Raw genomic sequence first — 10,777 nt, forward strand, 5'->3', positions numbered from 1 at the left:
GTATATGCATGAGTGGAGTCAGATATTCAATCAAGGTTCCATGTATGCATTCCTTGAGCCACAGTCGTTGGTTTGTTCAAAGGATACACGCAGCGAATGCCCACAATATCTTGAAAGATGGCTTAAGGAATCTGACCGAGAGGTGTACATTGGACCTTACTTCCATCAGTAAGTGCTATTTAACAAACATACTTCAAATGATGTTTGGGTGTATACGTATCTAATGTGCATGACATGCAGGGCACATTGGCAGCTCGTACTTTTGTGTCCTAGGTAACATGTTGTTGTTTGGTTGTGTTCATTGCGTAGGAAACCCGATATGCATATCAAAGCTACAATTAATAGGTTATCTCATACCATATAACTTTTTACAAGCCTTCTTTAATGGTCATTATTGGTTGACATGTTGTTCTATATGCGTTGATGTGCTTTTTTAAAACCAGTGTAATGACGAAATTGAAGACGACCTTGTCTCCTGAAACTAAGGCAGTTGTACCTAAGTGGATTGAAGTTAAGGTAAGTCAGCTATGTACCATGCGTTATTGTTGTCTAGTTAAGTCATGTAATTATGTAATGTATACGATATTCAAATTTTTTCCATATGTAGAGTCACATTCAAACCGGATGTTATGAATGTGGATATTACATAATGCATTGGATGTGGAACATCATAACCAGCGACATAAAGAGTGACTGGTCAATGGTATGCATAAACTTCAATGCAATTGGAACTGAATTTTTATATTTGCAGTACTAACTTTAAAATATGAATACTTGCAGTGGTTTGCTGATGAGACACCGTTAGACATCGACAACATCACCACAATTCGAAAGAAATGGGCAACATTTTTTTTAAAGACAACAATAAGTAAAAACGGCTAATGATGGCTTAGGAGTATTCTTTTTTCCTGTATTTGAGACAATTGTTTTGTTATTTTACACAGCATCTATCTTATTTTCAGTCATGCTACTAATACAGTGGCCATTCACAATTCCTATAATGGTGATGCGGCCAAACGTCGTGTTTTTCTGTTGTTAGTATTACCTACTGAATTTGATATAATAGTAGTAATATATTGTCATTACCCCCTTCTACTGCAATTGCATCTGCATTTGATTACCACAGCAACAATTTAGTGCAGATGTTATACCACCAAGCTTGCCACTGCAGCAGTTAAGTGAACGAATGAAGTGTCCACAGTCATTGGATGGTTGCTTGGTAGAGGTACATGCTAATAACTAATAAGATTTCCTGTGCAGGGTATCATTGTTTTTGCATGAGTGATGGCTACCTTGGGGCTGGAGATTTTGGTTGAATCTGCCTCACAAGTTATTTCGAAGGTAATTGAGATAATCTTTTGTTCTTGTTTGTTTATTATATACCTAAATTTGGGTTCAAGACTAGTTATTCAACATGTGGATTATCTACCACAAGATTGTTCTAATAAGTGATTTTATCATTTGAGCATATGATATTATCATTTGACCTTGCTTTTGCTTTGATTCCGCTCCTAAAGTTCACTAGCAGCAAAATGACTAGCAGCACAAGCATTGAAGAGGTGTGTTTCCTCCTTGTTTGAGGATTGAAGTTAATACATTATACTCAAATGTTCTACTTCTAAAATTTGATCAGCTAGGCTTACATGAATTGTTGAATTGATCAGCTACGCATACATTATATCAACTATTAGTGTCACTTTTTCAGTCTAATTATATTTTGGTTTATATTATCATTTTTATGAAGCTATCTGTTTTATATGGTATTGGTACAGAGATTGCAGGGATGCCAAGGGAAGGCGACCAGGGGATGAAAATTATGATTAAAGAGAGTTCTTGAGGAGTTTGTCAGATGCTCAGGTAATTAGTGCTAAAGCAGTTGGGTGAAATTCTCAAATTTTGAATGCTGCATGCAATTAATATCATCATTTGATGAAATGCAGAATCTTCCTGACTGGTTTAGTGCATGTTTCATTGATTGCATTCCATTAAAATTATTATTAATCAAGAGGATTCTTGCTTAATTGAATTCAGTGTTGAGCGTGCTGCATTTGTCTTATGTAGTAGTTCATTCATTTATTTAATTTTAGTTGACAACTTGTGGAATGGTCATATCAAAATATAACCTATGAAAGAGGATAATCTTGTCAGCTAATTGTTGAGTGGTTTATTTTATTGTTTTGTCTTTTATGTTGCATTTGATGACTTTGTTTCTTTTCTTGTAGGGAAGTGGAAGATTTTGCACGAAGGTTAAATTCTGATTGGCCTAAAAGGATGCAAATTTGATCTTTAGGCCAAGACAGAAGACTAGTAACAATTTATATGAATAGCAATGGTTCAACGCAGCTGTATACAGGTATGTTCTATCTATCTTCTCAATATTTGCGGTGAACCCTACTTGCTGCCTTGTTTTCTATCAGAAGCATCATTAAATTTTGTTGACATACACATGACTGGAATCAACTAGTTATAAGTTACTTCATCACTCTAATGAATATTGAAAGCTACCAAACCCCGCAAGAAATACATGGAAACCGTTTCTTTTGTGTAAAAATAAAATTAAAAAAAGATCAATTGCAGCTATTGTTGTCACCGTTTCTTTAATTTGTCTCTTACTTCACACAAGTTGTTCACGGCTCCTCTTTATATGTACACATACTATCTCTCATGCATTTCATTCATCACATACAACACTCTCTCCAAAGTTCAAATTAAGACTGAGGGGTGAGAAAGAGAGAATTAATATGGGTGCTTGTCTAGTTGTGTTCCTCTTAATGGTTCTTGTGCAATTGGTCTATGCAGTGATGAACATTACTTCAATGCTTGCAATAGAATCTGGAATGAGCCCTCTTGTCCTTGTTGCTTATCGACAACTCTTTGCTACTGTGTCCATTGCTCCCTTTGCTTATTGGCTCGAGTGGTAATTATATATATATATATATACCTTTTTTGGTTTTGTTTTATTTCATATATATAAACAATGCATGCATGAAAGGGTTTGATGAACTTTGAAGCACCTATAACATTCTCACTGTGAGTGTCACCATCGATATCCCTTTTGTTTTGGTTGATGCATGATTGTGTTATTTATCTATCTATCTATTTATATATGTTTGTTGTATATAAATGTATCTTTGTGTTTTGAAATTTGAATGGTATAACCCAAATTTTGTGAACAAGGAAACTACTTCAACGACGGTCCTTATCAAAACCCGTCTTTATAGGTTTATTTACCAACAACGATGGGTGCACGGGCCACCGTCGTTGAAACTTCAAAGAACAACGACGGTGTGCTCACCACCGACGTTGACATACTGTCAAACAACGTTGGTGGTGAGCCCGCCACCGATGTTGAAAGGAAACCCAACAAATACGGGTGTTCGGCGTACCTGACGTTGAAATGGACCACAACAACGACGGGTCTTCGCGTACCCGACGTTGAAATGGACCCCAACAACGACGGGTTGTTCAACATGTGCGTCGTCGAATCATTTTTTATAACGTCTGTTGTTATATAGGCACTGACGTTGTATTCTGACATTACAAAGACGGGTCCTATTATGACCGATGTCGTTGTTGTCGACATACAACAACATCTGGAACAAAGACGGTGTGGGGCCCGTCGTAGATACCTATTTTCAACCGATGTAGAAGCTTCTTTTTGTAGTTGTGCGCTATATTTTGTACTACACTTAATTACACATGTATGCAATTTCTTGGAGAAGGACCTAATGGCAGTCATAACAATACTGCTAAAGCAAGAAAGTGGATTCATGATCACGATGGTGTAACACTTATGCCTTAGGGGGGAAATTTTTGGTTTTTCGTATGTATTTATATATAAAATTTAAAAACACAAACATAAATATGTGTATAGAGTGCTAATTCAAATAATCTTATACTAACAAATACTTGGTGTAGTTGATTGGAGAGGAAGCAACCCAATGCCTCTTGAATTGTGGATCCTTCCTACTTTTGTCCCTCTTCATCTAGGTTGAATTAATTAATTTTGACTTGTTCCTTTGTATGAAACAATACATGATTAAATTAATAAATACTACATTTGATCTTTTATAAGAAACAAGTTATAGTATAAAATAAACAATCAGTTATTTCTTATAAAAAGAACCAAATGTAATATATAATATTCAATTCTTAAATTGTGTAGTTATTGTATCTCTTTTTCACAGCAAATTGCAGCTAAGATGTACATGTCTATGTCTTACTCATATGGGAAGAAATTTGCAAGTCCAATCACGCCATTAATCCTAAACGTGAGGGAAGAACTCTTTATTCATCCATATGACCGAAATAGTTGGAAGAAAGCACGTCACAAATGTACAGAATTAAAATTATAATTTTAAAAATTATCTATTAAAATTATGGAAAAAATTTACATAATTAATTCAAGTCAAATATTTTAAAAAAAAATAGATTCGAAGAGAAAAAAGTAATTTAATATTCAAAAGAACATATATAAACATAATTAATTTTAATATAAAAAAACCATTTTAAAAGACCTTACTAAATGCAATGGAATCTAATTTAATTACAATGTATATATATATATATATATATATATATATATATATATATATATATATATATATAAAGTCTTAATGACCAAAGGATAATTGATTGCACTTATGCATCACAGGAAGATCTTTATTATCATGATCCTTTGATACAAGATCTAATATGAGATAGTTTATATGTATTCGTTGAACTATTTCTTACATGTTGACCTTTGAACAAGCGAGTTACAAAAAAGGCACTTCAATTAACAATAAAGCATATTCATTATGAAGATGAAAATAGTCCATATATAGATATTGGGTGCGTAGAAAAGGCAGGCATATCATATAAATACTAAAGCACGCACACACATATATAGTATGCATTGATTGAAATAAATATAACTTTTTAATTTTCTCTACAAAAGAAATGCATTCAAATATGTCATTAACATGTTTATAAATTTCAGGTTTTATGTGTGCTTGCTTGTTGGGGGGAAGATTCAAAAGGGGATGCTTTTAAAAAGTATCTTGCAAGGATCCTTGATTACTTATGGGTTTCAGAAGATGGAATGACCATGCAGGTATATATATTGGATTGTCTTTTTTTTTCAATACAAACATTGTCGTATTTGAGTACAAATTAATTAATATCATATTATTATAATCAATAATAATAACTAGTAACTATAAAAAATAATGATAACTTTTTATATAAATATATTAATTAACTCGCCTATATAATGTAGAGTTTTGGTAGTCAAACATGGGACATTTGCTTGCTACTAACCTAATTGAGGAATTTGGTCCTACACTCATGATAACTATACAATAAAATCTCAATTTCCTTCCCAAGTCAAGAGCCAAAAATGAACGTTATTTGAACTACATCTAAATTATACACAATTCATCTAATAAATTATTTTGGACCAATAGTTCTTATTGTTTATATAATGACTTAACCAACTAAATGAATTCCAAGTTACTAATTACGTAATCAAGTTACATATTAATTGTAACCATTAAAATTATAACAATAAAATTAGGAAAAAAATTATTTAATATTTAATAGGTTAATAGCAATATGTGTTCTAGCCTTATCAAGCAAAACTGAATTGATATTCTAATTTCATAGATCACAGACAATCCTTCTGGAGATTTTTAGATTATGTACCGCCACATTTCTAAAGGGTCGTGAACCTTTTCTGATAAAGACCATGGATGACAAGTTTCTGATTCTACTTGTGAAGCTTTGAAGGTAACTAATTACTTTGGTGACAAATATCTTAATTTGTCAATAAACTTCATGAACAATATCATATTTATGTTTGCCTAACTAATTAACTATCCTATATTTCAGTATTATTTATTTTTATCAATGTTGCCACAAGAAATTGTGGGAAAAAAATTAGAACCAGTAAAATTATATGATACAATCAATGTCAGATTATCACTTCAGGTGAGTATTGTTAAATTTATGGTGATATGCTTTTAATTGATTTTAACTAATCAATGGTATTTTTTCTTAATTATTACTTAAATTTTTTGCATCAACATACTTTGTACTACGAAAATAAAAAATAAAGGGTTGCATAGAGCATATTGATCATCTATCTTTGAACTTGAGTATGGTCTTTTTGATCAATCATTCATTATTCTTTTGTGAAGCCTTGATGCATTATTTATACTCAGAGATAAACATATCAATGTAATATCTTGAGCATTCAAAATTTGACTATTGTCAAGCTTTGATTCTCTAATTCCAGCTAATGACAAATAATGTGCATCGGGATTGATCCTAGATCAATACTTTCTAAATCTATCATTCATATCTCAATACAACTTTTAGACATATATAAAAGAAAAGATAAGATCGCTTATCAGATATGTTCCTTTTAAATGGATTTTTATAACATGGGACAAATGAATTGTACTTATTGAATCAAATACTTGATTAAGCATTTGGATTCAATTGAACGACTAGTGTAAATAAGAAAAATTTCAATGAGTTATGTTGGATGAATACTGAGGATAAGATACTTCTTACCATGTTTGCTTCCTCTAACAAGTCATATACACTTACACTTTTAAGTCATCACAAATTTATATAGTTGTTTTCATCAAAACTTAGAGATGAATGGATTGTCCAGTTTTAACACGACGGATGAATATAAAAATCAATGAGCGCAAAATAAATAGAATATATAATTTTTCAATAATATAATCTTTTAAACATTCAAATTAAAAAAATATAAACATCATTTATATAAAAGATGTATAAATTAAAATTAAATATAAATATCTAAGAAACACTTTACATCAAAAAACCTATGATTATAATAAATAAATAAAAACTCATTCCAATAAAATTGTATTATTATGTTGCCCATATGACAAATAGATGTAAAGATGAATTAATGAAACATAAATAGAACAATTATATTTTCAAATTAAAAATATGAAGGGTGTGAATTTGGATATAAAAAGAAATTTAAAATCATTCATATAAAAATTGTATAAATGATGTTACAAATTTATATGGGCCTAATATAATCATCAAAATACATAAATACCTAAAAATATGAATTATTTAATTCATGCTATTTATACAGATCTAATATAATCATCCAAATGGATTTATCGTAGTATGATTACATGCGCAACGAATGAATATAAATATGGATAAGCGCAACATAAATAGAATATATATTTGTTTTAAAATATAATTTCGTATACTTTCATATATTAAAAAAATTGAAGGATGTTTTGACAAAAGAAAAAGAAGTATAAATATCATTTATATAAAATTTTTATAAATTAAATTTAAATATAAATTATTTAAGAGTCATTTATAAAAAAAAATAGTTAATCATCCCAACAGATTTTCCCTAGTATGGTTACCATATAAGAGATGAATATAAAATGGATTGTGACAACATAAATAGAATACACAATTGTACAAAAAAATATAAGTTTTAAAACTTCTAAATTAAAAAAAATGAAGGGTGTTTTCATATGAAAAAAATATAAACATCATTCATTTAAAAGTTGTATATATTAAATTTAAATAAGGTAAAACATATTTTTCGTTCTCATAAATATGGAAATGTTTGAAATTCATCCCTGTAAAAATTTTAATACTTTTTTCGTCTTCACAAAATTGAAATCTATTGTTTTATTGGCTCAGCGTAAGATGTGAACATCCGAACCTACTATATAGTTTTTTGCATTGGTTAAATGGACAACCAATGTAAAAAGTTATCATCGTAGGTTTGAATTTACTCGAACCTACATCTAGGCCAAAAAATGATGCATTTCAATTTTGTAAGGTCAAAAAATGTATTGAAAATTTTGCAACGATAAATTTCAAACATTTTCATATTTGTGAAGACAAAAAATATATTTTAACCATTTAAATATTGATATCTAAGAATCTCTTGACATAAAATAATCAATGATTATTATATATAAAAAAAAATCACCCAAACGGATTTTTTCTTGTAAGATTACTTGCGCTATGGAATGATATAAATATGGATTAACGCAATGCAAGTAGAATAAACAATAGTTTACGAATATAATTTTTAATACTTTTAAATTAGAAAAAATAAAATGTTTTGACTTAAAAAGAAATTTAAACACTATTCATATAAAAGTTGTATACATTAAATTTAAATATAAATATCTAAAAATCTATTACTATAAAAAAACCAATGATTATATATAAAAAATAATCCTCCCAAGGGATGTGTCCTAGTATGGTTGCCCATGAGTCAAATGTTTATAAAGATAGACTAGAGCACCATAAATAAAATATATAATTGTATAAAGAATTTACTTTCAACAATTCCAAATTAAAAAAATGAAGGATGTTTTGATACGAAAAAATATAAACATCATTCATATGTGTTTAACAATTTAATAGGTCATTTTTTATAAGCTTATGTGTTTAACAATATTTAATGAGCCTATTTTGTTGTTCCTATAGTTATCGACAAATTTTTTTTTGCCGATAGAAAATGTTACCAACAAAAATCTGTCAGTAATGCTAAACATTTTCGAATATATATGTCAGTAAATATTTGTTGCAAAAAATAATTAAAAAATATATTCAAAATTCTTCAGAAATATCCGTCCAAAAAAGTCCATAATTTTTACAAACTTAATCCATCGCAAATTTCCATTGGAAATATTGACATTTTCTAACATTTCCAACAAAATTATATCCATTGGAGAAATTTATCGGTAATGTTGACTTTCTGACAAATTTAGATTCATCATTAATCAATATTTTTTCTGGTCGTGGCAGCTTCTTGAGAAAACCTTCATATGTAACAACACACCATACATGAACAGAGAAACACATATTACTTTAAAAACAATCTCTCTAGTTTACCCAGAAATAAAACAAGAGAGAAAAGTAAAAGAAAAAAGCTTTTACAAACAGAAATAGAAAGAAATTAATCAAGAAAGGAAAAAACTTATCAGAACTCAGAATACACTTGACCCTTGAGAAAGGAACTCAATATCATTTGCAAAAATACACACTAAAACGAAAGAAGATTTAAAGTTATTGTATTTGAACAGTAGCTTTGTGAGTGCCTTTGATCTCCGCCGCCACAAACCCCAAACATCAATACTGGTGACCGAAGGAACGTTTAAAAGATTTTGGGGAAAAGAAGGGGGGAGGATGAAATTTTTTTAAAAAAAAGATCTCTCCCAAAATCAACACTAAACGGAAGAAGATTTGAACTTACTGTATATCTGAACAATAGCTTCGTGCGTGCCTCTGGTCTTTGCCACCGCGAACCCTAAATGTCGACGCTATTAACTGCAAGGAGAAAAGATTTAGCATTGAAGGCGAACAACATCTGCACGTAGACAATGGGTAGTTGCAGTTTTTGCTAAGGATGTTGGCCATGTGGATCATGTTGCTGACGAGGTTCATGAGCAGCCTCAGGAGCCAATTACAAATCATGTCAATGTTGATACAGAGGGTTTTCCAGGCGGACCCTATGATATAACAGTGTTGATGTCATATGGTTATCATGTGGCACACAGAGTTTGGGCAGGAGAGGTAGTTATTTGTTCAATTATATAATATTTGAATAACTATTTATCATTTTACTTAAACTAATTAATTTTAATTTTTTTTCATGAAGGTACTAAGTTAAAGTTGGCCTTTCATGGAAGGAAGGTAGAGAAATTTGGAAGGCCTGCACCTGAGATTGAAGGCATAGTGACTATTACAAGATTAAGTTCTCTAATTGCATGTTTGTTGGACACTGGTGACAGGGGACTTTTATCTTCTTTTGCGGAAACATGACACAAGAAAAGTAGTAGTTTCCATCTACCTATAGGAGAGGTTACTATAACCCTCGATGATGTGGCATCTTTGTTACATCTGCCTATTACAGGTGTCTTTCATACCTTCGATGCTCTTGATGAAGACCATGTTGTGGACTTGTTAGTTGAGTTGCTTGAAATTAGTACACAAGAAGCAAAAGATGAGATTGAGCAATGCAAAGAGGCGTATGTTCGCCTAGCCTGACTACGAGACATTTATCGTAGCAAATGTGACGCAAGACACTGGACAATCCACCATGGTGAGCAAGCAATTTCAAACTTCATAAGGCAACCATCGAACTCTTGCTCAAAAGAACAATCAACCAGACTCCCTCATGCTTCCAAAACATAATCTCATTCATTTTTTGGATCGATAAGGGTTTTACATTTTGTCTTCACATTCTTATCAATGTGAAACCGACACAACAAGTTGATTGACTTAGGGGAAACAGTTTTCACTACATTCATCAATGTTGAATCTCTATCGGTAACAATAACTTGAGGGATTGCATCACGTCTCAAAAAAATACCTCGAAATTGTTTCAGAGCCCAAACAACATTATAAACTTGCTCCTTCAATGTACTGATCGCATTCAAAAAGCTTTATTAGTTGTTGCATTTCACTATTACTGCCTCTTATAGAAGAATAGTATGCATATCTTGCATTATATAGTTGTTTCATTATTTTACAACTGGTGGCATTGTGCTCCTTTGATGTCAAAAGAATATTCTTTGGTTTGATCATTGACTTTGTCATATCACCAATAATAGTCTTCTCATTCTTAGTCAGTCGGTCAGTATATGGATGCCCAACTAATGACTTAGCCAATGCATGGTTATGACTCTCACATATTAACTTCATCATCCATCCTTCACCTTTCAACACTGATTACACTCGTAGCTTAAAGAGACACCCACAT

General features: G+C 31.0%; 1 pseudogene; it reads left to right on the forward strand.

Annotated features, from left to right (window-relative positions):
- Positions 1-10,062, forward strand: part of LOC114368253 — a 43,426-nt pseudogene extending 33,364 nt beyond the window's left edge.
- Positions 10,063-10,777: the final 715 nt, after the last annotated feature.

Source organism: Glycine soja, chromosome 9 (assembly GCF_004193775.1).
Source record: "Glycine soja cultivar W05 chromosome 9, ASM419377v2, whole genome shotgun sequence".
Taxonomy (NCBI): Eukaryota; Viridiplantae; Streptophyta; class Magnoliopsida; order Fabales; family Fabaceae; genus Glycine; species Glycine soja.